Raw genomic sequence first — 27,859 nt, 5'->3', positions numbered from 1 at the left:
AGATTCCCCATCCCTTGAAACTATAAACAAAGCAAAGTTCCTGTAGAGAATTAAGGAAGTCATAAAGACAGCAAAAAAACCTTTGGAGAATCAAAAATAATAGACCTGGAGCATCTGTAAGCCATAGTTATATTTACTGGTTCACCAAATATCTACTAGGAGGGGCCAGATTGGCAAGGTCAAGGATAGTCATATTTGTAAAGCCTTACTGCTGTTTTCTTCAGCAGAAAACCATGCCCCAGGATGTTCCACCAAACACTGAGCACTTCAACCATTGAAACAGCAAAATGAGAACTAGCAATAGATATCTGCTTTCTGCACAAATGACCGTGCTATGTAAAACGTGCAAGATGAGGCCAGCAAACAGGCAATACAGCTCACAAAGCAAAGCTAACCATTACACCACAGACAGTAAAAACGTTCTGCCTAAGTAACAGAAGCCCTGAGGACTAAACTGAATTAAGCTGACAGAAAGCAGAGTTATTCCTTTCCACCCCCAAAATGTCACACAAACACAATGCTGAACATCTCCTTCCCTCCCCCACAGCCTGCAAGTCATAGCTAAAAGAGTGTTCTGACTTCCAGAGACATCCCAGACACAAGGCTACGGCTGATAATATTAATCTATTGCTTCTTCTGTGAAGCCCAAAACCATTATAAAAACCCGTTCACAAGAGGCCTGCTAAACTACATAATGAACAGCAAAAGAGAAAGAATGGGACCACACATTACAAGCTGACATGCAAACTTGAAAAATTTGCCACTGAAACATAACTGAAAAATCAGAGTCCTTCAGCTTCCTGTTCAAAACAAGACCAGCTCTGAGGTCAAACCAGGTTGCTCAGGGCTTTGTCCACGTGGGTCTTGAAAACCTCCAAGGACAGAGGTAAGGCACACAGGGCAACCTGCTCCACTGCTTGACTGGGAGAAAAGTTTTCTTTCTACAGTCCATTGGAACAATTCTTGTTCCAATTTACATCCAGTGGTCTTCTTGTCCCACCATGCACTGCTGTGAAGAGCCTGGCTCCATCTTCTGGATAACCTCCTTGTATGTATTGTAAGGCTGCTCTTAGGATCTCTTGTTTCCTCTTCCCCAAGCAAGACAATTGGAGTTCCTCTAGCCTCAGGTTCCTCCACGTTTTAGCATACTAACTGTTCCACCAATTTTGTAACAACCAGGCTTGAGGAGAGTGCACTCCACTGCCTTCTCCAGTAATTGATAAAGACGTTAAACAGGACAGGTCCCAGAACAGCCCCTGGTAGTACACCAATTATCATCACCTAGCAAGCAGACTACAGCCCATTAACCACTACCCAAATCATACAACATTTGGGGTTGAAAAGCACCTCTGTAGACCACACCCCCGTATTCAAAGCAGAGACAGATGAAGCGCAGATTGCTCAGGGCCTTATGCACCCAGGGTTTTGAATAGCTCTAAGGATGGAAATTCTACTGTTCAATCACCCTTAAGGCTAAAAAGGATTTCTTATGCTTAGATGGATTTTCTTGCATTTCAGTACGTGCCGATTGCCTTTCTTCCTTTCACTATCTACTGCCAAGAGAACTCTGGCTATGCTTGCTTTACTCCACCACGTCACGTATTCAGCCACATCAATAACATCACGCTGAGCCTTCTCTTCTCCCCACTAAACAGCCCCATCTCTCTCAGGCTCTCCTCAGAAGTCAGGTGCTCCAATTCCCCAACCATCTTCATAGCCCTTCGCTGGACTCGCTCCAGTATCTCCATCTCTCTCTTGTACGGGAGAACCCAGAACCGGACACAGCACTCCCAATGGGCCTCACCAGAAAGGAGACGAGGACAAGGATCACCCCTCTCCACCTGCCTCCCGCCAATCCTCTGCCTAATGCAGCCCTGGAACCTAGGAGCTGCCTTTGCCACAAGCGCACCTTGCTGCCTCGTGGTCTAATTGGTGTCGCTACCAGGATACCTGGGTCCTTCTCGCCAAAGCTGCTTTCCAGCCACTCGGCCCCAGCCTCCACTGGTGCCTGGGGTTATTCCTCTCCAGGGGCAGGGCTTGGCATTCCCCTTTGTTCACAAAGATACTGTCAGTGCGTTTCTCCAGCCTGTTGAGGCCTCTACGAATGGCAGCACCACCCTCTGGTGTGTCAAACACTCCTTTGGTTTTGCATCATCTGCAGAGTTGCTGAGAGTGCACTCTGCCCTGTCATCCAGGTCATCAGTAAAGGTGCTGAGCAGCATCAGCCCCATTATCCTCCCCTGCAGCATGTTGCCAGTGACTGGCCTTCAGCCAGAGCTCATGCTGCCGGTCACAACCCTACGAGCCTGGCACTTCAGCCAGTTTTCAGTCCACCTCACTGCCCGTTTACCTGCTCTGCACTTCATCCGTTTGTCAATGAGGATGATACAGGAGACAGTGTCAAAAGCTTTGCAGAAGCCAACATAAACAGTGCCCACTGCACTCCCCTCCTCCACCGAGTCAGTGATCTCACAGTAGAAAACTAGCTGATTGGTTAGACATGACTACCCCTTCAAAAATCCATGCTGACTACTCCCAGCCCGCTGCTTCTCCTTCATATCTTTGGAAATGGCTTCCAGGATTATTTGCTCCATCACCTTCCAAGGGGTCATGAGGCTGACCAGCCTGTAGTTCTCTGCAAAAAGGAGGCTTCTTGCTCTTCCTGAAGGCAGGAGTTGTATTTGCTGTCCACCAGTCTTAAGGAACCTCTCCCAGTCACTATGACCTTTCAAAGATTATCAAGCATGGCCACCCAATATCAGTTAGTTCCCTCAGCACATACTCCACCAGGGCCATGGCATTGCACATGTCCAGTTTGTTTAAATATTCCCTAACCAGATTCTCCTCCACTGAGGCTAGGTCCACCCTGCCCTGTACTTTCCCACTGGTTTCAGGGGCCTGAGATTGCTGAAGGCCAGTATTACTATTAAAGACTGAGGTGCATAAGGCATTAAGTACCACTGTGACAAGGCCCACCTTGCCATTCAGCAGCAGGCCCACACTTTTCCTAGTCTTCCTCTTGCTCCTCATGTACCCAATAGAAGTCTTTCTTGTCTTTCTCATCTGTACTAGTTTTGACTGGGATAGATTTAGTTTTCTTCATAGCGGCTTGCATAGTGCTGTGTTTTGGATTTGTGACCAAAACAGCGTTGATAACACTCAGCTGTTTTAGCTATTGCTAAAGGATGCTTACACAGCCTCGAGGCCTTCTCTTTTTCTCGCACTGCCCTGACAGCGAGTGGGCTGGGGGTGCACAAGAAGCCAGGAGGGGACACAGCTGGGACAGGTGACTCCAACTGACCAAAGGGATATTCCATATCATATGACATCATGCTCAGCAATAAAAGCTGGTGGGAAGAAGGAGGAAGGGGGGACATTTGGAGCTATGGCATTTGTCTTCCCAAGGCACCGTTATGTTTAATGGAGCCCTGTTTTCCTGAAGATGGCTGAACACCTGCCTGCTGATGGAAAGTAGATAATTAATTCCTTATTTTGCTTTGCTTGCATGAGCGGCATTTGCTTTACTTCTTAAACTGTCTTTATCTCAACCCAGAAGTTTTCTTGCTTCTACCCCTTCAATTAGCTTCCCCATCCCTCTGTGGGGGGAGAGAGTGAGCAGTTGTGTGGTGCTGAGCTGCACACAGGTTAACCCACAACAACTTCCCTCACCACATTCAACTCCAGGTGGGCTTTGCCTTTCCTAACCCCATCCATTCACACACAGACATTCTCTCTACTAGCGCCTCAGGTCACTTGTCCCTGCTTTCACCCGCTGTACTCTTTATGTTTGATTTTTGTCAGGAGCCCCTTGTTCATCCATGAAGACATCCTATCACCTCTTCTTGTTTTCCTGCTTGTCAGGATGGACCACTACTGAACTTTGAGGAAGAGATCCCTGAAAACCAACCAGCTCAACTGGATTTCTCTTTTCTCCACAACTGCCTCTGGTAGGATTCTTCCAAGCAGATCCCTAAACATGGCAAAGTCTTCCCTCTTCATGTCCAGGGTTACAATTCTGCTTTTTCCCCTCCTCCTCTCTGGATCATGAACTCTATCACCTCATGGCGAGTGTGGCCAAGGCTGCCCTCAGCCATCAGATCCCCAAACAGTTCTTGTTTGCAAGTATGAGATCCAACAGTCAACATACTCCAGAAGCCTCCTGGATTGCTCACAGCCAGGATATAAGCAAGCTACTCTATCCTTCCAGTAGATATCAGGGTGGTTGAAATCCTCCATGAGGGCTGGGTCCTGCCAATGTGAGCCTTTTTCCACCTGTCTGAAGAAGGGCTCATCAACTACTTATTCCTGGTTAGGTGGTTTGTAGACACACCCACCACAACATCATCTACATTGGTCTGCCCTCTAACCCTAACCCACAAACAGGTGGGTCATCATCTGTCCCACAGCCAAGCTCCATGCATTTCAACTGCTCTGCTGCACGAAGAGTAACTCCCCTCCCTTGCCTTTGTAGACTGTCCTTCTCAAAGAACCAGTATCCATCGATTGCAGCACTCCAGCCATGTGAGCTATCCCATCATATCTTCATGATCCCACTGAAATCATAACTCTGCAGCTGCATGCAGACATGTAATTACTTTTTCTTTGAGCCCCATGCTGTATGCATGAGAGTACAGACATTTCAGAAAGCCAACCAGCCATGCTGATTTCCCAGAAAGAGAACAAGAGTGTTCCCTGTGATTCTGAAAGGTACTTCCTTGTTTATATGGGTATGCTTGGGAAGGACCCCCTTCAGTCCTATTTTGTCGCTTACAAGGTTTCTACTCTTTACATCTCCCCACATACTTTGTTTGCCTACCACTTCCTCTCAAGATTGTTGGTCATCCTCTCCCATCATTACTATTTTAAAGCTCTCCTCACCTGGCTGGCCATCCTGTTAGCAAAGATGCTTTTGCGCCACTTAGCCAGGTGGATCCCATCTTTTCCAAGCAATCCTCAAAGGGGGTCCCATGATCAAAAAACTAAAACTCTGTTGCTGACACTGAGCTATACGATCTGTTCACTCCTCCTCACACCCTGCCCTCTAACTGAAAGGATCAATGAGAAAGCCACCCATGCTCCCATGCCCTTGACTGTCACCCCAGAGCCGTATAGTCACAACTGATACTTTCCAGATCATTCCTGGCAACATCATTGAAGACCACATGCAGGAGAATCAGAGGATAGATCCAGACAAGCCTTGGCAGTCTTTCCACAGCATTCCAGATCTAAGACCGTGGGGCAAGCAACAAGAGTCCCTGGATGACAGGCCAGGTCAGCAGATGGGAGTCTCCATTCCCCCCCAGCAGGGAATTTCCCTACTATTATCACTTGCCACTTTCTCCTGGTGCTCAGATTTGGCCAGCTTGAGTTTTTCACTGGGTGGAGCACCCTTATCACCTACAAGAGCAGTGAATCTGTCCTGTAATTGCAGATCTTGAGGTGGAGCAGCAGCCTTCCTCCTGGTATCAGAAGTTAGAAACTTCAGGCTTCTAGACTTGCCATTCTAGAGGTCTCCAAGAGGCAGACTCTGCCTGCCCTTCATTCAGGGCAGTTGGATGTTTGGGCTCTTGAAGCCTCAGGGACTTGGAGGCGATCTGGAATGCCCAACCCTTTGAGCTCAACCGTCCAACTAATTTTTAAATCCACTTAGTTGCCTGTGCCCTGCAACTACTGAGCCACTCCACAACACCTTTGGCAGAGTTTCTGGACCCGTTCTGTGCCAACTGCTACACAAACTAGAGAATCTGTTGAACTTGTACTATTTATTCCAGTTAGAGAAAATAAAAAAAAAAAAAAGACATATTTCTAAAATATGAACTAAAGTCCCTAAAAATAGTATTGTTATTATTGACATACGCATACTTTACCCCACATAAACCAGTGAAGTTGGTTCAGAAGTTGTATTTGCACAATAGGTCTCCAAAGACTAGTGGATTCAGGCAGCAGCACCTAGGTACACACACTACTTTAAGTCTCACACCAATAAAAATGTATAACTCCAGAGAACACAACAGCACTCAGGCTTAAAAAAGGTGAAATTCAGACTATTTAGCAGCCTATTTCCAATTTGGCTGAGCACCAGGAAAGATCTTTTGAGAGCAAGGCAAGGACCTGTATCCTTCATTTTTAGGCAGCCTACTAGGATGCACATGCTCTCAGGACTCACAGCTTTTACACTGCTTTTTGAATGTGCTAAGTCATTTCTCCTCCCTACTTAGGAAGCTTTTAAATCCTACTGTCATTTTTTTGCTGTGGACGCAATTACATACTGCTTTGCTCTTAGTTCTTGCTAAGCAACGAGGAAGTGGTTAAAGAGCTGTAAGGGGGAGATGGCAATGGAGTGGGGATTCAGGCTGGCCCCAACTACTGATTCTTCAGACGCTAACACTCCTCAGCATTCACACTGCAGCAAGACATACTGAAGAAAGACAAACAACTCTCCCGCTCTCTAAGTCCCATGTTTTAAAAGAGTTCTAGTACCTGTTGCTGTGCTTGTAGTTTTCCCCTAAGAAGGCTGTAAAACTGACATGATTCTTGACAGTTTTGTTTTCTTATTAATTATGTTCTCTCTTATGAAGAGAGACCAAAATGTAGGACAGGGCTGTTGAGTTGACTCTATAGCTGCTCAGGTAGGCTAGAGGCACTAGAGTTATCTTCCTGAAGCTTGTCTGCCTTGCGCTAATTCGCATACAGACAGCTGCAGCTGTTCAACCACTTTTGTTTTACTGGAAGTTTAATTAAACAAATAAAAAAAATCCCTTTACTGTGCAGGCTCCTCTCTGTCTATAAAAGTTTCCACTTATTAAAAAACACATATAAATATTTTTAAAAGCTGTCTCCTCTCAGAAAAGTTTATTACTGCAATGTAAGTGTGTATAAGCTGTCAGAGACATATGAGTCACCAAAAACGGACCACACAATCAAGATGTTTATAAACAACTCTTCAAAGGAAATGAAGAGCACAGTTTGGAAAGGGGAATAAGAGCACACCTAACAAACGTGCGGATTGTGACAAACTGACAGGAAGGTACTTCTGAGATCACTCAAAATTCTCATTTACCACACTACTGAAGCTTGCAGAGCATATGACAGCCTAAAAGCACTTCATATTTTATGGACCATGCAATTGTAGTTTTTAAGGCCAGCTCATTTTCTAAAGCATGCTAAACCACACCACTTTCTCAAACTGTGTTTTGAAAACTTCATTCTGCCAGTCAAACTTAATATTTCTTTTTCTTTTGGGGTGAATTTTTGTCTTCCTGGAAGCTCGATTGATACTGGAGAAAACACTGATCCAGATATGCTAAGAAAGAAGTAAATTTGAATTTTGCTCCGTATCTGTAAAATACCTCACTCCTGAAAGATTTTTCCTCAGGAACTGGTCTAAAACAGTGTCCCAGTTTGCACAATGATTTATGATGTGAGAAAATACTCCATGGACAGCGAGCTGAAACCCGTTTTATTTGTTAACCAACAAAGGCTGGTCTTAGGCCCAGCTATGCCAAGGTAAACAGCTTGTTACATTAACAGCCAAAACCCAAATTCCTTTTAAGCCAAAAGCACGATAAAATGGCAAAATTGGGGCAGACAGATCTGGCTTTTCTTTTTGGTGCATTTTTCTTCAAAATATTGTACTCCAAGATGCCTGAAAGTCAAACCTTCCCCAGCTATTCCTAGCCTTATCTTACCATCAATCCAAATTGTAACAAAAAACCTCATGAAATGGCATCAAAGCTAGTTATTACCAACCCTGCTGGAGACTGGCACAACACAACCCATTACTGCAATGTCAGGGACAAAGTTTTTTTTAATTCAGTGCTTAGTGGTTTGGGTTTAAAATACAAAATTTAAGATGTTATAGCTGTGAATCAGGAATTGAAATGTAACCTCTCAGCTATATTTAAAATAAGCATATCTGGAAAAAACCCTGTTGATTAAAAGGTTAACTATTCCCACCTTTCATTCCCCAAATTACTCTTACATACACACATGAAATGATTTTGTTGATAATTACATTTTTCCTATTGATTAGTTTGTTTCCTTGCCACATTTTAAATTACAAGTAAAATCTAATCTCTTAAAACTGACAGAATAGGCCACCAGTATTTGAAGACGGAAGTGTCTCAGTTTATGCTATTTTCAATTATTGTACAGTGTCTTTCCAAGCAAAAAATGAATCAAGAAAAGAAACAGAGATTTGCTACTGTGCAACAAAACCTACATTATTAAATCAGCTTCTGGTGACATCTGAAGTGTGTAGGCACAATGGAAATGTTATTAACCTCTTTGGCGCTATTCCACCCAAGTAACAGCATCCATATGGCAACACCACCTTCTGCAGCAGCATGGTTTCACACACAAATACAAACCATAAAACTAGTATATACAGTTAGACACGGCAGTCAAAGACTTAAGAGCTTCTCTAAGTTTTAAGTTTTCACTTCTGTTAGTCACTCAGCTTCATGTCAGTGATAAACACACATTGTTGCATTGGCTTACCCAAAAAAACAGAACCGAAACTAGACAAACTACCTTCAAATATTCTACAGTGAAGCTTTAAATTAAAGCTCAAATTACATTTCCTCAGAAGAGTGCAACAGGGCTTTTCTCTTTTGCATAAAGATAACTGTTCAGAAGCAACAAAGGCTAACAGCATGAGCAGGCATCACACAACAAGCCTACTCTTATGTCACGCTCTGCATAAGCCTCTACAGGAAGATCTCAGTGGTTACAGTAGGCTGCATGTTCTCTACCACCTACAGTAAAGTGATAAATTTTCAAACCTATTAATCGAGAAGTTGGAATGCACTGTATTTCTGTTACACCACATTTCTCTTATGAAACAGTTACAAAGATTCATTTGGTAACAAATACTTGATAGTTTATCAACGTTTTCAATAGAAGTACATTTTATAACTGGTTAGCAATCTGGTCAAAGTCCATCTGCCTCAAAACTTGCTAGACAAGGTCTTACTTGAGAAGTGCTGTTCTGTTTTGAGAGACCTAGGTATGAGCTGGTGATCATACCAGGCTTTTAGTGCTTATGGACATACTTTTTAAAAAAATTAGTATTTTTTTCTACACAACAGGTCGCAATAAAATTCTTAGTATGACATTAGGAGCCACTGGGAGGGAAAAAATCAGTACCTTTTAGGAGACCAAACAAAGCATGACTTACATTCTGAACTCAAATGAAAAAAGAAAAGAAGAAAAACCACCAAAAAACCCCAAACCCCATTACATTAAATAGTACTGTTTTTTTAACCTAGACCTGGAGGGCCAGAAGGCCTGAAGACCAAATGTGACCTACAAGGCCTTTGTTTTCTGGACTCTAGGAACACTGAGCAGCTGGCAGGCCAACCACATGTGGTACAAATGTGTTTGAGGGAGGAGTAGGAAGACAGATTCATATACAGTCTGGCAGTATTTATTACAGATGGCACAGCACTGATGAAAGGGGGATGAACTGCTATAACCACTGAATGCCCCTCTGGGGCATCAAAAGTCCTTCCTACCCAAAACCATCACAGCTATTGTAGGCATCAGCTATAACATCTCTATGATGATTATAACTAAATGGTTGTTAGCATCTGGGAAGAAGAGTTCATATGGGGCTCTTCTACCAGAGAACAAAATAATTTGTAGTTTGTAAAGACTCAACTCTCTCAATGTCATTACACGTTATAATTCTAGATGAAGGAGCCACTGAATAGCCCTTTGAGGCAACACTCTACCAAAATGGAAATGCCCATTGCCACATGCTACCTCTGAAATGCACACAAAAACCAATTAAATAAATAATAATGAACCACTAACTTTACAGTTGACAACTAGATTGCAACAGGGATTTTTAAGAAAGCTTCAGCTCTTAGCTTTGTAGTGTACCTGTGGCAGAAAAAATTAACTTAAACATCTTGTATCTGTTTGATTGAAAGCAATTATTGAAGAATGTGATTTTCTTGAAAAATTAATTCAAATTTTGTTCATTTTTTAACATTTTTTTTTTCTTTTACAACACTTACTATCAGGAATAATACTCTCTGCTAAAAGTATTTGCAAGGATTCAGCTTCATGAAAAAGAAAAGCTCGAGGGGGAGGAAAAACCAATATCAGAAGGAAAACATGTACTCTTCAATCTTCAAGAGGTTAAATCCATGCTACATGACAAACAGCAACTCCTCTGCTAAGACAACAGCTTTCAGTTTACATTATATTTTCCTATTTCCCCTTCAAAAACAAGGGGAGGGGGGGGAGCTAAAGGTCATAGTCCTAGAATAGTATCTCCACTGAAACACTCTGTCAAAGAGCAGACCGGTCACAGAAGGGGCCACTTATGTCACACTGCACATGGACCTTTTTTATGTTATAGTCCCAGTCTCCTCACACAGGCCACAAATGCTCTTCACCCAGCCTGCACACTCGTTGGAAACATAGTAGACAGGCACAGAGCACTCAGGACAGATGGGAAGCATCTGACAGGAAGATTCACTGTGTGCTGTTCATAAGTAAGCACACACAGAGGCAGAGAAACAGAGAAGCTATGCAGAGGACCCCAACCAAAACCTAATTTGGAGGACAGAGTGAACACTTGGCCTAGGGCTGTCCTGATGTGACTCTTCTCTGGGCAGCAGCAGAGCCAAAGCCACTCCAGCTGACATAATGCACGAGCTGTCCTCCAGGAAAAGAGGAGAGCTAGTCTTCTGTTTTTCAAAGAAGGACCAGTATGCTTGGTTCCAGCTTTTAAAAAGCACAAACACCAAGTTATTTTAGTGGAATTTATCCAGCAGGACAAGAAATACTTTCTGTTCCAGCTAAGGCATTTGGTATGACCACAATTCATTGCAAAAATCTCACATTTACAGCTAGGTAAATAAAGAACAACAGTAAGTCAGTGCATTTGTATTTCTATATATATATGTGGGGCATTTCCACATAAAATATGCATCTCATAGCAATTCTGTGATAAATAACTTCAGGCAGGTACTTCTAATAAACAATATTAATTTGTTCAGCTTTTCTTAGGCCTATCACAGTAGTTGCCGCTCACTGTATTTATTATGTCACACTCATATCTCTAGTAGAAGCTTTTTAAACAATATGCCAAAGCACATCTGGTCATCAGAGACATTAATGCACAAACAGCTATGGTAAATAAGGGAAGAAAAGATCATTGTAGTACTTCTAAATGGCAGCAGTTACATCTGTATTCCCAAAGGCTCCCTTATATACCACTTTAGATCCATCAACACATGTTAGATTTTATTGGGCCAAGACTCCTTAACCATTTTGAAAAGCAAGATTGCATAGTGTCAAGGTTTAACCCAGCAGGAGGTTAAACACCACACAGCCGTTCGCTCACTCCCCCACAGTGGTATGGGGGAAAAAATCAGAAAAAAGATAAAACTCGTGGGTTGATGTAAAGACAATTTAGTAGGACAGAAAAGGAAAGGAAAATAATAATGATTATGATTTATTAATAACAATAACAATAATAATATACAAAACTAGTGATGCACAATGCAATTGCTCACCACCCACTGACAAATGCCCAGTCAGTTCCTGAGTGGCAGCCATGACCCCCCAGCCAACTCCCCCCCATTTTGTTGTTCAGCATGATGGCATCTGGTATAGAATATCCCTTTGGCCAGTTTGGGACAGCTGTCCTGGCTGTGCCCCCTTCCAGCTTCTTGTGCACCTCCAGCCTCCTCGCTGGCAGGGCAGTACGAGAAGCTGAAAATCCTTGACTTAGTGTAATCACTGCTCAGCAACAACTAAAACATCAGTGTGTTATCAACATTATTCTCATCCTGAATCCAAAACACAACAATGTACCAGCTACTAGGAGGAAAATTAACTCTATCCCAGCCAAAACCAGGATAATATCCACTCTTTATTCTATACCATCTATGTCACACTCAGGTCCCACACTTTCCAATACATCCCAACTAATCACTACTACCTTTCTTGTCTTTGGATATATACACACAGATATAATTCCCTCAGTCTATGGGCCATCCCTCTAAAATGTCTGTTGAGTTCATTTAGTCCAGAGTCTTTTGGCTCCATCTGTCATAACAGTCCTTCAGGGAAAGAGAGGTGGTGTGTGGTGTTGGATTGTTGCATGCTGAAGCCAGTTCCACTACCATTGCGCTTGTCTGGTTCTATCATTGCTGCACTTTGCTCGGTTTGATCAAAGTTCATTCTTCATTAATTTGGGTGATTCTTACTGTGATATCACTGATACGGCATATAGCAACCACAGTAGTGATGACATACAGTATTCTATAGCAATTAACATCATACGATTCAAATCATTGTCACTTCTCACCGAAAATCAAATCCCCTTCAGGTACACATCGCACTTCCCCATTCTTCCATGTTATCCACCAAGTGCACTCACGTCCTTGAGCAAAAGCAATTCCATTAATGAGTTTGCCTTTGCCCAAGGCAGGAATAACCCAGAGTGTGCCCCCCAGTATATTTTTTCTGTGCACTACAGGGACTTTATCCCCCTCTACAGTACGTAAGAGTTCTGACTGGGCAAGGCCAGCTCGACTGGCAGATCCCCTTGTGTTGACTAACCAGGTGGCTTTTGCTAAATGTGTATCCCAAAGTTTGAATGTCCCACCCCGCATTGCTCTCAGTGCAGTCTTTAACAGTCCATTGTACCATTCAGCTTTGCTGGAAGATGGTAATAGGGGATGTGATATACGCACTCAATACCATGCTCTTTGGCCCAGCCGTCTATGAGGTTGTTTCGGAAATGAGTCCCATTGTCTGACTCAATTCTCTCTGGGGTGCCATGTCGCCATAAGACTTGTTTTTCAAGGCCCAGAATAGTGTTCCGGGCGGTGGCATGGGGAACAGGATATGTTTCCAGCCATCTAGTGGTTGCCTCCACCACTGTAAGCACATGGTGCTTGCCTTGATGGGTCTGTGGGAGTGCGATATAATTAATCTGCCAGGCCTCCCCATATATATACTTCAGTCATCGTCCTCCATACCACAGAGGCTTTACCCTCTTGGCTCACTTGATTGCAGCGCATGTTTCACATTCATGGATAGCTTGTGCAATAGCATCCACGGTCAAGTCCACCCCTCGATCATGAGCCCATCTGTATGTTGCATCTTTTCCTTGATGGCCTGAGGCATCATGGGCCCACCAAGCTAGAAATGATTCATCCTTATGCTGCCAGTCCAGATCCACCTAAGCCACTTCAATCTTAGCAGCATGATCCATCTGCTGGTTGTTTTGATGTCCTTCAGTGGCCCGACCCTTGGGGACATGAGCATTTACGTGACGTACTTTTACAACCAGGTTCTCTACCCGGGCAGCAATATCTTGCCACAGTGCAGCAGCACAGACGGGTTTGCCTCTGCGCTGCCAGTTGCTCTGCTTCCATTGCTGTAACCACCCCCACAGGACATCTGCCAGTATCCATGAGTCAGTATAGAGATAGAGCACTGGCCACTTTTCTCGGTCAGTGATATCTAAGGCCAGCTGGATGGCCTTTACTTCTGCAAACTGACTTGAATCACCTTCTCCTTCAGCAGTTTCTGCAACTTGTATAGGAACACACACAGCAGCCTTCCTTCTCTGATGCTTTCCCAACAAGACAACAGGTACCATCAGTGAACAGGGCATTTTCCAGCACTTTTCTGGCACTTTATTATGCAGTGGGGCCTCTTCAGCCTGTGTCACCTCCTCCTCTAGCAATATTCCAAAGTCTTTGCCTTCTTGCCAGTCCATGACCACTTCCAAGATTCCTGGGTGACCGGGGTTTCCTGTTCGAGCCCATTGGGTGACCAATGCCAAGCCAGCATCAGTTGCATGATGCATAGATGGGATCTTCCCTTTGAACATCCAGCCCAGCACTGGCAGTTGGGGTGCCAGGAGGAGCTGTGCTTCAGTACCAACCGCTTCTGAAGCGGCTTGAACCCCTTCATATGCTACAAATATCTCTTCTTCTGCTGGAGTATAGCACGCCTTGGATCCTCTGTTTCCCTGACTCTAAAACCTGAGGGGCTGATTTGAGCCTCCCCTGGTGCTTTCTGCATGAGGCTCCAGGTAGGACCATTCTCCCCAGCTATGCTGTAGAGCACATTTTTTACATCTTGCCCTTCCCGGACTGGCCCAAGGGGTACTGCATGAACTATCTCCTGTTTAATCTGTTCAAAGGCTTGTTGTTGCTCAGGGCCCCATTTGAAATCAGTCTTTTTCCAGGTCACTTGATAGAGAGGGCTTACGATCAGACTGTAATTTGGAACATGCATTCTCCAAAAACCCACAATGCCCAAAAAAGCTTGTTTCCTTTTTACTAGTTAGTGGTGACATAGCTGTTATTCTGTTGATCACATCCATTGGAATCTGACGACATCCATCTTGCCATTTTATTCCTAAAAACTGGATCTCCTCTCCAGGTCCCCTGACCTTACTTTGTTTTATGGCAAAACCAGCTTTCAGAAGGATTTGGATTATTTTCTTCCTTTTCTCAAAAATGCCTTCTGCTGTGTTGCCCCATATGATGATGCCATCAATGTACTGCAGGTGTTCTGGAGCTTCTCCCTGTTCCAGTGCAGCCTGGATGGCAAATGGTAGGACTGTGTCCACCCCTGGAGCAGTCGATTCCAGGTGTACTGGAGGCTCCTCCAAGCAAAAGCAAACTGTGGCCTGCACTCTGCTGCCAGAGGGATTGAGAACACCACATTAGTAATATCACTTGTTTTTACCACTTGGCTGCCTTTGGCTCCAATTCATATTGAAGTTCTAGCATGTCTGGCACAGCAGCACTTAGGCGCAGCGTGACTTCATTCAGGCTGTGATAGTCTTACTGTTAGTCTCCACTCTTCCTTAAACTTCTGCACAGGCCATATGGGACTGCTAAAGACTGAGAGGGTCTTGCTGATCACTCCTTGGCTCTCCAGTCAAGAAATTAGCTCACAGATGGGAATCAGGGAGTCTCGGTGAGATATTGCCACCGGTGCACCACTGTGGTAGGGATTGGCACTCATTGTTCTTCAATCCTCAGCACCCCTACAACAGAAGGATCCTTTGAGAGACCAGGCAAGGCAGACAGCTGTTTAATTCCTTCCGTCTCCAAGGCAGCCATACTGAAAGTCCACCAGTGCCCTTTTGGGTCCTTGAAACAACATCTCCTGAGGTAGTCTATGGCAAGGATGCACGGAGCCTCTGGGCCAGTCAGAGTGGTGTGCTGTTGCCACTCATTCCCGGTTAGGCTCCCTTCAGCCTCCAATACAGTTAGCTCTTGGGATCCCCCGTCACTCCAGAAATACAGATGGGTTCTGCCCCTATAGAGCTTGATGGCATTAAGGTGCACTGTGCACCGGTGTCCACTAGAGCCTTATACTCCTGTGGGTCAGATGTGCCAGGCCATCGGATTCACACAGTCCAGTAAACCCAGTTGTCCCTTTCCTCCACCTGGCTGGAGGCAAGGCCCCTCTAGTCCTGGTCATAGTATTCAGTACTTACTTCGTGTAAATACAAACCAAAAGTCCCTTTATTAAGATTGGAAGTTGGATCAGCTCTTCTATTCTGTCTGGGGAACTGCCTACTGGAGCCTGGAGCAGCAGTTTTCCTGGAAGAACCCCCTTTTGTGATTGTTTTTCCTTGCAACTCATGTACCCGTGCCTCTAGGATTGAGGTAGGTTTTCCATCCCACTTCCTCATGCCCTCTCCATGGTCATGCAGGTAAAACCACAGGGTGGCCTTTGGCATGTACCCACTATATTCCCTCTCTTGTGCAGAGGAACACTTACTTCTAATAGCTGAGATACTGGTCTGCACAGGTGGAGAGTTGGGCATGTCCTCTTTGAATTGCTGGAAGTCCTGGGACAGATTCTCCACAGCCAAGACACAAGCCCATAAGGAGGAAGAGACTTTATTCATATTGCCAGAGTTGGAAAGCCAATTCATCCACCGTTTGTCCCTCTCCATCTTTCCAGGTCATCACTGCTAATGAGTTGGCATATGACAATAGTGTGCTCCACACAAACTTCTGCCACATGGGTCATGTGCACCTGACTTCATCTGGATCTTTGGATAACTGCTCGTTGTCCAGGTCATCATAAATCACCTCAAGAACAGCTAATTCCCTGAGGTACTGGGTACCTCTCTCCATGGTTGTCCACTTGCTGGGTGACATATAACATCTTTCTGGAAGGGATACCTTTTCTTCATGCCTGACAGGAGTCACCTCCAGAGGCTGAGCACTTGTGCCCCCTTCCAATCACTTTGTTAATGCCCCCCTTCCCTAGAAAAGGAGCCCAGCTGCTTGTCTTCCCTACCCTCTAATCCCAGGCTACTGGCCATGTTATCCCAGCATCAGAGCAGCCAGGTGACAAGGTGCTTGCCTGGACAACGGTTGAAATATTTTTGCATATCTCACAGCTCACTGAGGGATAAGGATTGGGTGGTTACCATCTTGCTTATGAGTTCTGCCTCTTTCTCCTCCTCTTCTTATGATAGCCCTGCTTCAGAGTAGTCTGCCTCATCCTCTTCTTCTTCCTTCCCTTTCCTAGTACAAGTTTCTTCCCTTACTAAATGAGCTGACTTTTGCATCCAGTACTTCCTTCTGTGTACAGGGGTGACTAATACTGGCACAGATTGCCTCTCTGGTTCAGCTGCAGTGCCTGTCGTGAGGGCTGGAGTAGCTGCAGTGCCTGTTGTTTTGTCATCAGATCCAGAGACGTTCTACTCCCCTTGGGGGCACTGAATAGTGTTGAACAGGGCTTGGTAGGCATGGGACAGGCCCCAGCACATTGCAGTGATTTGTGTCTCTCTGGAATTGCCAGGGTGGCAGCATACTTTTTTCCAAATATTTTACTTAGTTTTCAGCATTATGCACTTGTTCAGGGGTGAAGTTCCAAACACTGGAGGTGCCCACTGTCCTATGTACTTGCCCATACTATCCCACACACCCTGCCACTCATAACTATCCAGCCACGGGGCAGATCTCTGGGTGGTATTCTTAAATAGTTTTTTTAATCTTAAACAAGACCTGTAACACAATTAGGAGACATAGCAATAGAAACATGCTGGCTTGAACATCCTGAGGATATTCAAAATTCTCAAGAGCTATTTTAACTAGCCTGGAGAAGGGGAAGGGGAAGGAGTGGGGGAAAGCGTTGCCTCCTTGTCTCCCCCACAAAGTGGCTCTCCAACCAGAAAAGGTAAAGAGTGCAATTATTAATAGTTTCCAAGAGATGGTTTGCAAAGTACAGAGATGACGGCAATGCTGAGTACAAATACCAGATTAGTCTCACAACCAGTAATTTTATCATATCATAAGCCAGTGTTACACAGTACAGCAAAAAGATAACCTTAATCCAGTCCCTAGAGGTGATAAACAGCACAACAGGGAACATATATAGCAAGTAACACAACTCTGAGAACAAATACAACAACTCTGAGAACAAATAAATCAACATTGAGACCAGAGGCTATCAACCTAATAATGAATGCTTATAACAAATTTAACACACTCTGGTCAGATCTGTCATTATCTCAACCCTTTAAGCCCCACGTTGGGTGCCAAAAAGGACTGTCACTGTTTAACCCAGCAGGAGGTTAAACACCACACAGCCATTCGCTCACTCCCCCACAGTGGTATGGGGGAAAAAATCAGAAAAAAGATAAAACTCGTGGGTTGATGTAAAGACAATTTAGTAGGACAGAAAAGGAAAGGAAAATAATAATGATTATGATTTATTAATAACAATAACAATAATAATATACAAAACTAGTGATGCACAATGCAATTGCTCACCACCCACTGACAAATGCCCAGTCAGTTCCTGAGTGGCAGCCATGACCCCCCAGCCAACTCCCCCCCATTTTGTTGTTCAGCATGATGGCATCTGGTATAGAATATCCCTTTGGCCAGTTTGGGACAGCTGTCCTGGCTGTGCCCCCTTCCAGCTTCTTGTGCACCTCCAGCCTCCTCGCTGGCAGGGCAGTACGAGAAGCTGAAAATCCTTGACTTAGTGTAATCACTGCTCAGCAACAACTAAAACATCAGTGTGTTATCAACATTATTCTCATCCTGAATCCAAAACACAACAATGTACCAGCTACTAGGAGGAAAATTAACTCTATCTATGTGTCCTGGTTTTGGCTAGGATAATCTTTGGCATTCATGTAGCTGTCAGTCTGGGAAGCACTTGTATTCCAGGAATTAATTAATCTTTTCCTGCAGGGCAAAGTGGTCATTCTGCCTCAGACAACAAACTTCTAGAATCAGACTGTTGCTACTGGAAGAGACTAATTTTACTGTAATTCACTGGTTCTAACAACCAGAGTACCTCTCAGCTACAGCAGATGCTGCCAGTATACAGTGTTCACAAACTTACTTTTGATTCACATTGCCAAGTTCATGGACAATGTGCATGCATTAACCTGTAACTAAAGTAATACAGTGCCTCTTAGAGGCAAAATTGTCTTGAGAGTTGGTTCACTTGTTTTAACATTATTCTTCCCCTCAGATACTAATGCATACAAGAAGCCATTCAGAAGAGCTGCTGTTTAAGATTACTCAGAAGCACTAGATCAGTATAATTACCACGTGATTCTAGTGCCAAAGTTGCCTTGATAATACTTGTAGATGCTGATGGAAACACACTGAGGTGGAAGGTCAGATAAATTAAAAAATTGGAAAGCCAGGGAACAATTACCTTTTCAATGATATGATGTAGCATCATTTAACTCCCAGGAAAAAGAGGTTGTGGTCAACAATTTGTTCATAATCTTCATATTGTGTACTGCATGGCATTTAATTGTTAAAACTTCAGGGCTTCTAGAACATAACATTCACCTAGTCTTATTAATACCAGACTAGAAGCAGGAGTGTAACTATGAATATGATCTCAGACAAGTTCGGAGGGTTTCACTATAGATGCCTAAGCTGTTACTATCACCACCCATCTTTCCCAAAAGTAGCAACCCTCTTGCACAGGAGGAGGATGGGGAGAATATGACATACTCCTCTGCATCCTAGCTACATTTGCTTGAGGTACTGATAAAGATAGCTTTACATTAAGTAACTAGACTGCAAAGCGGTGCAGATACATCCTGTTGTGGTATTCCTGCTGTTGGAAGTGTGAATTTCTGCAAGAAGAAATTGCTGCCAGCAACAGCTTGATACAGCCAAAATCCTTGGACTGTGTTACAGCCCTTTGCTGTGTAATGCCAGCTGCAGACAAACATGGTAGCTTAAAATAATTTCAAAGCTATGTCGTCTTCCCTCAGTTTCATGGAATTCTATTATTTTTAAGACAGCAGTTGCAAAATTTTTATCCCAGCAGCAGGTCTTGTGATTCAGCCTGACAAATGTTAAGACTACAAATCAGCGCCATGTTTTAACTGATGCATTATAAACCATCACAAAGAGATGTGCTGTATAACAATGAGAACCTGGACCTGATGTAGAAGAGAAACAACCAGCTTTTTTTTTTTTCTTCTAATCCTCTTTTACATAAATCCAAGCATTTCAACCTACAAAACTTTGCATTCAGAGGAAGGTCAGACCCGGTATGGAACTCCTCAGGAGTTCCATAATTTGTAAGCCCAGTGAAAGGACACTTACTATCATGCTTACACACACAACAGATTGTCAGGCATTACAGGAGCTATGAAAGCTATGCCTGTGCTGGGGCTCATAACTCGAAGTACAAGAGCTCAGACCAGAGGCAATTTGCATTTCGCCACTGTGGTCCAATAAAAGATTTACATGCCAGCATTAAACCATCTCCACTAACCTTTAGATCATACTGAAAAAACAGCCAAAAACCTCATAAGGTGTTAAAAAAAACACCCTGACTTGCTCAATTATGTGAGCAACAATAGAAGGTAGGGTAGGAGGGTTTGGAGGAAGGACACATTTGATTAAATAACACCTTTACCACCCACCAATATCATATTTTTTCTTGATTAATAATTAAGTCTCATAAGACTGCTGCTCATAATCCTTAGCAACTTCTCTTTTTACATCGGGTTCTTTTATTCTCCTTCAAACTGTGATAAGAGCAATAGTGCTGAATAAAAAGGCTGTTTGAGAAACAGAAATTACCGCATATATTCACAAGTTCCAGACAGCCTTTGGGCAAATAAACTTACCTATCATATCAGATAACGTGTTGACTCTGTGCATTAAAGAGCTTTCAAATTTCAATTTTAGAATTCAGGATGCAATTCTGGAGAAATAAGTTTTAGATGGTATCTTTAATGACTCTGTTTTCTCAACTCAAATCAGTTTCTGCAGGTAATTTCTTCTGGATGTCACAATAAATAGAAATCACAAACTAACATATTTTTTCTTTTTTTTTCCCTCTTATGAACAAAATCCATTAGCTTCTCTGTTTTGATTTCATGGTGCTTTTCAAAATCCCATGTGTCAATTAGGCCCAGGCAAGGAGCCACTTCCATTAACATTTTTTAATTTTCATTTAATTTTCATTCTTAGAGGAATTCTCTGGATTTTGAACAAGGCAAAGCCTTGCAGAAAGCAGAGGTTATGTTACAAGTAGAAGACACAGCTCTTCTAAGAGCTATCTCTGATGGCAGGTTAAAGAACTCAAGAAGTCTCCTCCACCTGAAAAAACACTCACTCTCACTTCCAAGAGATCTTCCTTAATGGTTACGACTAGAATAACCTCCAAAAAGGAAACACCACACAGAGTTCCTCCTTAGAAGAACAACCTGAAAGCAAAACCTGATGCATGCCGAACAAGTACATTGGAAAGCTTGTCACTGACTTTCATTGAAAGCAAGAACAGCTTGTGACCTGATGACAGCATTACTCCAATAGGGAGTTTGAGCCACTGTGTGCTAGTTGAATGAGAACACTCAGCAGAGCTGCCTATGGAGCGAAAGCACAAACAATGGTGAGCATTTAGACAGAAAAGCGCATTGCTGCATAGAGGATGTGGGGAGAAAGTGGAGGAAGCAGCAGGATGGAGCTCTGTGGAACCCAAGTAAACATAAACAGAGGCAATAAACCCTATTGTTTTATAAGAGGTTATTCTTCTGACAATCTCCTCCTCCCATCCGCCCCCAGTTACCAATGCTGGTACTGTCTGGAACAGAACAAAGCATGTGGACAAGGAAGTGACAATAAGACAGATTCTACTCCAAGATTTTACTTGGTCCACAAGATGGGGATGAGGGGGATAAAAACCCTCCCACTGTAAGAGAAGATCAGGTTCAAGACCAGCTGAGGAAACTGAACATACACAAGTCTGTGGGACCTGATGAGATGCATCCCAGAGTCCTCAGGGAACTGGCTCATGTTGTTGCCAAGCCACTCTCCATGATATTTGAAAAGTCATGGCAGTCAGGTGAAGTCCCTGGGGACTGGACGACGGGAAACATTGTGCCCATCATTAAAAAAAGGGTAGGAAGGAGGACCCAGGGAACTGCTGTCCTGTCAGCCTCACCTCTCTGCCTGGGAAGATCATGGAACAGATCATCCCAGAAGTTATGCTAAGGCACATGGAGGACAGGGAGGTGATCCGAGGCAGCCAGCATGGCTTCACCAAGGGCAAGTCCTGCCTGACCAACCTAGTGGCCTTCTGTGATGGAGTGACTACATCAGTGGACAAGGGAAGAGCTATGGATGTCACCTATGTGGACTTCTGTAAGGCCTCTGACACCATCCCCCACATCCTTCTATCTAAATTGGGGAGATACAGATTTGATGGGTAGACTATTTGGTGAATAAGGAATTGGTTGGATGGTCACATCCAGAGGGTAGCGGTCAATGGCTCGATGTCCAGATGGAGACTGGTGACAAGTGGTGTCCCTCAGGGGTCTGTACTGGGACCAGTACTGTTTAACATTTTCATCAGTGACATAGACATTGGGATTGAGTGCACCCTCAGCAAGTTTGCAGACTACACCAAGCTGAGTGGTGCAGCTGACACACCAGAAGGACAGGATGTTATCCAGAGAGACCTGGGCAAGCTGGAGAGGTGGGCCTGTGAGAACCTCATGAGGTTCAATAAGGCCAGGTGCAAGGTCCTGCACCTGGGTCGGGGCAACCCCGCATATCAATACAGGCTGGAGGATGAAGGAATTGAGAGCAGCCCTGTGGAGAAGGACCTGGGGGTACTGGTGAACAAAAAGCTGGACATGAGCCAACAATGTGCGCTTGCAGCCCAGAAGGCCAACAGTATCCTGGGTTGCATCAAAAGAAGCATGGCCAGCAGGTCAAGGGAGGTGATTCTGCCCCTCTGCTCTGCTCTGGTGAGACCTGACCTGAACTACTGCATCAAGCTCTAGGGCCCCCAACAGGGCACGGAGCTGTTTGAGCAGGTCCAGAAGAGGGCCACAAAAATGATCCGAGGGCTGGAACACTTCTCCTACATGGACAGGGTGACAGAGTTGGTGTTGTTGAGCCTGGAGAAGAGAAGTCTGCAGGGAGACCTTATTGCAGCCTTTCAGTACTTAAAAGGGGGACTATAGGAAGGATGGTAATTAAGCGGTAATGGTTTTAAGCTAAGGGAGGGCAGATTTAGACTGGATATAAGGAAAAAAGTTTTACTATCAGGGTGGTGAAACACTGGAACAGGTTGCCCAGAGAGGTTTTGGAGGCCCCATCCCTAAAAACATTCAAGGTCAGGTTGAATGGGGCTCTGAACAACCTGATCTAGTTGAAGATGTCCCTGCTCACTGTAGGAGGGGTTGGACTAGATGACTTCTAAAGGTCCCTTCCAATCCAAAGCATTCTACAATTCTACTCAAGACAAGTAGAACATCCTCAGATGCTGGCATAGAATCCTTCTATAGCATTCAGGAGGCAGCAAGCAGGTTAAAACCATACAACCAAGAGAACTAGAGAGGACAGAGGTAACACTGTCACTCAATATTATCTACCTTGACCACTTCTTACAGGGGTGAGCAGAAAGTTCTACTTCTCCCTCATGTAAGAAAAAGGTTTCTGGGCTCCATCCATTTGAAAAATCTTCTAATGACCTTCCCTGGTTTCAAATGATCAAATGCTCTTGGAGCTAAGGAAATCAGAAGCCAAAACTAATCCTACATTCCAGAGGGTCTAAGAGGGAAGGAGCATTTCTTGCATTTAAGATCTCTGCCTTGTAAGGCTGCATTTACATCAGCTCCTTGGTTTTGGTTCTTGAGAGAGATACTGACAGACTTGAACAGACAGGAACTGAAATAGTACTTAAAATAGATACATCCTGCTTTTAAGTTCTCCAACATAAAAACATTGGAACTTCAGCATTTGGTTTTGCCAACTTCCACAACCTGTTTTTCTCTACATGCCAAAGGCACCAGTCTCCCATCAGAAAACATGAAAATGGTGGCTGGAAAAACACAACATGTAACACACACCTCAGTATTTATCTTTCAGGGTACCAATTCTGACTCAGCAGACTAAAGCAATAGCTTCTAAAAGACAGCCAGTCCCTCTCCTTTCTGACATGGCATTTATGGGAAAGCACCTGAAGATTTCTTGTCTCTCTAGTTCTGAAGCAAAATTCGTAAAGGTCCACCCACAATTTTGTTGTATTCTGCACCAGATTGTCTTCAGAATTCTCTAGATCTTTGCATCTTAATTTAAGGAGTTTTGAGACTGTGTAAGTGAAGTACATAGGAGAGTTTCCGAAGAAAAGTAATGCACTTGAAAGACACATGAAAGAGAAGGAAAGATGAATTTGAAGGAAGTGTGTATGAGAAGAGGAGCATCAGGTATCTGAAGGGGGGGGGGGGGAGGTAAAGAGCATCTTTCCTGAGAAACAGGTAAGAAACAGTGATGTAGATTTATTTAAAAACAAAGGCAAAACAAAAAAAAAAAAACACCCAACCACCAAAACCAACAACAAAACACAACTTACAAGGGGAAGGAAGCACACGTGCATTTGTATGATAGGAAGATGAGCAATGAGCCACTGCTTTCTGACAGAATGAGGTGAAGGAAGGAGAAACACACAAACAAACAAGACTTTTCTGCACAACCATTAACAAACTACCAAATATATTGCAGAAGAATACATATTAATAGATCTCTCATGATTCTGGAACCAGTGCCGACGACTTTGAATTGTCGGACTGTAGTTCATCATGAACTACATGGTATCTTATCTCAATCTTCCATGAACCACACTCAGATAATTGAGATGTCAGCTAATCAAAAGGACTATTTATAGGTGCTTCACACACAAAAATTGTAGTCTTTAAAATCAGTAGCATTCTTAATGCAAATCAAACTGAGCAATTCTGAAAGGCGGTATGAGGTGACATAGCAAAGACCGTTCAAGTTGACCTCAGGGGTCAAAGTAAAACTGACAAGTATATTTCAACTGTTTTGAAATGCAGCTAAATAAAGGTATTTGATGAATGAAATGATCAGCAGATACATGAGGCTTTAATACCAAGTTTCAAAGAAAATAAAGATCTTTCCCATTTTAGAAGAGATTACTGGATGGAGGAGGAAATAGCAGCTGTCCAGGCAGGTGAGCATTAAAAACAATTGTAGCAAAAGTGGACAGAAACAGTAGCAGTAAGATTTCTCTCCCAGTTGAATTCAGGCTGTTTCTTGCAACAGAAAGAGCCGATTTTACTTGTACAAATTAGTTGGCTGTTCAAAGGTACATTTCTTTTCATCACACAGGTCAGCCAGTTCAAGCCTTCAGCAACCCTCTGCAAGGACAAAGTCACAGAAGGCACTTTTTTCTGTGGTATTAAAACCTCCACCAACGATAGCAGTTAACTAAACTGGATTAACTGTACCCAGAAACCCCTCTATTAAACACGTTACCTCTACAAAGTTGGAGCATTTTTATAAAGATAGCTAAACTTGGATCACCATGACTAAAAAGACTCATAGATTGCTACAAAAAGAGGGAAGAAACTGAGAAGCTGGTCAAATGTATGAGGTAACCAGCTAATATCCAACAAAATCCACAAAAAGTTTTAGTTCTGTGTCACCTGAAAAATTAACTATGTTGTTAAAGTTACTAACAAACATAGCTACAACGAACACATTTCCAACATTAAGAATACAGCAATTAAAAATGAAATCATGATTAAAAAATGGTCTACTATCAGCCTGAGATTAATGACTGAACTAGTTAAATGATCAGCTCAATGCAGCAAAAGGCTTAGAAAGTTAAAATGTGATCAGAGTTAATTGTTACCCATTTCATTAAAGAAAAACATTGCAAAAGCACAGAAGTATATCAAAATAATTCAAATCTACAAGTTGGAGCCAGTTTAAGCCATTTGACTTCAATATCAAAATATTTAAGTCTGAACCAACTCTAGATTTCAAGATTGCATAGTGACTAACCTTTTCTTTCCCACAAGCAATCTATATATTACAATGTATACAATACAGGTATAAAAAAAGCAAGGTTTGTAAGTTACCAAGCTGTTGGCAGCTTGATGTTTCCTTGAACAAAAAATTGAAGAATAAAGTCCGGCGCACGCCATTAAGGAAAAGCTCCTTAATATAATGAGGGCTCACAAATTTGCAGACATCTTTTTGTCCTCTGCTGGAACTGGAATTTAAATTTCCATTATACCAGCAAGTGAAGTTCCACACATTGCTTGCTACCAGGCCAGCCTTCAGGTGGTGCATTTTCTTTTCCCAGTTAGTAGGACCACACCCTGCCTGGAAGTACTGCTGCTCACTCTGAGATGTTCAGAAACATCCATTGTCACAAACTGCTTGAACATGCACTCCAGGCAAAGCTTCTCAAGCTTAACCTTGACTAGAGGGCCTTCCTCTCTGCACCCAATTCTCCTTCCCTTCCCTTTGCCTGGTGATTTAAGAGCTGATGGGAAGAAAGTTATGTTTTTCTAGGGTTTGGAGGTTTTTTAGTAGTTATTGTTTGAGGGGTTGACTGGTTTGTGTGGTTTGAGTTTTTGGGGGGTTTTTTGTTTGTCTTTTTTTTTTTTAATATTATAGGCTAAGCAGAAAAGCTGGATATTTGTATTCAACAAACACTGCCGTTCTGCAGTCTCACTGAAATACAGTACCCAGACTGTTTCATAGGAAATTAAGATGGTCTTGCCTAGAGTGAAAGGTCTTGATGCTGTATTTTTCCATGAAGCTGTTGATGACAATAAAGACATATTCATAAGAAATGGATGATGAAAAAGAAAAATATCTAATCAATCTTCATCCATAAAACGTTCAAATATTGTTTATAAATAAGCATCACCACTCTTCCAAAGCAAGTCATTAATCCTTACATTTGGAAACATATGGCCAAAGCTAAAACACTTTTTTATACACGTTCTGAATTTGACAGCATAAGTTTTTTAAACTTTGTCATAATGAAACCTCAAAATAAAGGCATCTTTTTCTGGATGCACTTTGGAATTTCTGGTGTGCCCTTTTACAGAGGGAAATAGACAGAAGAACACTAACAGCTCAATAAGAGCTGAGTGAGACCTCAAAGAACAGCAGGGATGAGAAAAACAGTGAAAAATTAAGCAGAGGTCTTGCTGCTTGCCAGTTCTATATCTGCCACAAGGAGAGCAAATTTTCAATGCTGCACAAGCCTATCACACACACACACAAAAATCCACTCTGCCAAGTTACCAGAGTATTAAGTGTTTCTTGCCAGTAGCGAGGATGAATCAGCAACCACAGACAGAGGACATACTCGGTTTAAGTCTGAGATGAGAGGTCTCAAAGAATGGCTTTACGTTTGGCTCAAAAATTAAAAGTTCTGTACGTGTACATTTATACTCTAATACATCTGCTACGTTTAACTGAAACCTTCATAAATCTAGCTATGTAGACAGTGCTACATACAAAGAGTCAGGCTGACACTGGTAGTTGACACAGCATGGAATAGCACCAGCAGTTGCACTGACCTCCAAGAACAGCTTCCCACAAAACCAAACCAAACAGGAAAACAACCTGAACTGATTTTTGTGTGTGTTTGTTCTGAGACCTCATGATCAATAAAAAGCACCAACGTCTTGCTTTGTAAATTAACAAGCAAGTTTCTGGAAACTGCAAGTGGAGGACACAGCATGTCATGGGAATTTCTATTTTGCTGGGGTTTTTTTGTTCACTTGGTTGCATTTGTTTGTTTTTGTTTTTTTTTTTAAAGGCAGGTCACAAATTCACTTCTTACTAATTAGTTGTGGGACACAAAACAATTTTTAAATATGAGCAGTGTGACCATTGAAAGCTAAATAAATACTGATAGACCATTGAATGGTTTGGGTTGGAAGGGACCTTTAAAGATCACCTATTCCAACCCCTCTGCTATGGGACCAAGCTGGGCCTTGACTTGCAACACTTTACAAATCTATACTGACATTTTTGAAAAAGCCTTAGTTCCTGGGCAGTTGTGCACCAGTGCTGACTCTGGTCTTCAAATAAATGAATAGACTTACACTGGTTTTGGCATGAACTGGTTTCAATCATCAGAAGTGATTTAGCGGCACAGTATGAAAGAGTGAGGAGGAGATAAAGAAGAATTTTTCCGTCCGTACAATACTTCTAGTGAAATTCAAAGGCAGAGTTCAAAAGGCACCTTTTTACATGGACACTATACATTAATTAGAAGTTAGGGATACTTTCCTCATACAACTGCTCTGCTTTCTATACTGCATTATCCTTGTTGCTAAAGAAAACTGTTTCAGCACAGACATAATTTCTGATCCCTAACTCTAGACAACTCTTCAGCCTAAAACAGAAGCACAAATTCTCAGTGACACCCCTGCTGGAACTGCTATAAGAGTGAGAACAATGACATCCTTTCCACTCCTCATCATCCATGATGCTCCTTTCACTACGCTAAAGTTACATTAGGAACAAAGCAAAGCTGAGACATCGCAACAGTCATCTCACCATACAGCTTT

General features: G+C 43.1%; 1 protein-coding gene across 2 annotated transcripts in view; it reads right to left on the bottom strand.

Annotated features, from left to right (window-relative positions):
* SH3KBP1 (SH3 domain containing kinase binding protein 1) overlaps positions 1–27,859 on the bottom strand; it is a 231,831-nt gene that overhangs the window by 197,612 nt on the left and 6,360 nt on the right. The gene's annotated exons all lie outside the window — the stretch shown is intronic.

Source organism: Phalacrocorax carbo, chromosome 1 (genome assembly GCF_963921805.1).
Source record: "Phalacrocorax carbo chromosome 1, bPhaCar2.1, whole genome shotgun sequence".
NCBI classification, from domain to species: Eukaryota; Metazoa; Chordata; class Aves; order Suliformes; family Phalacrocoracidae; genus Phalacrocorax; species Phalacrocorax carbo.
Note: the sequence above shows the minus strand (reverse complement) of the source record. Positions and strands in the feature narration are given on the sequence as shown.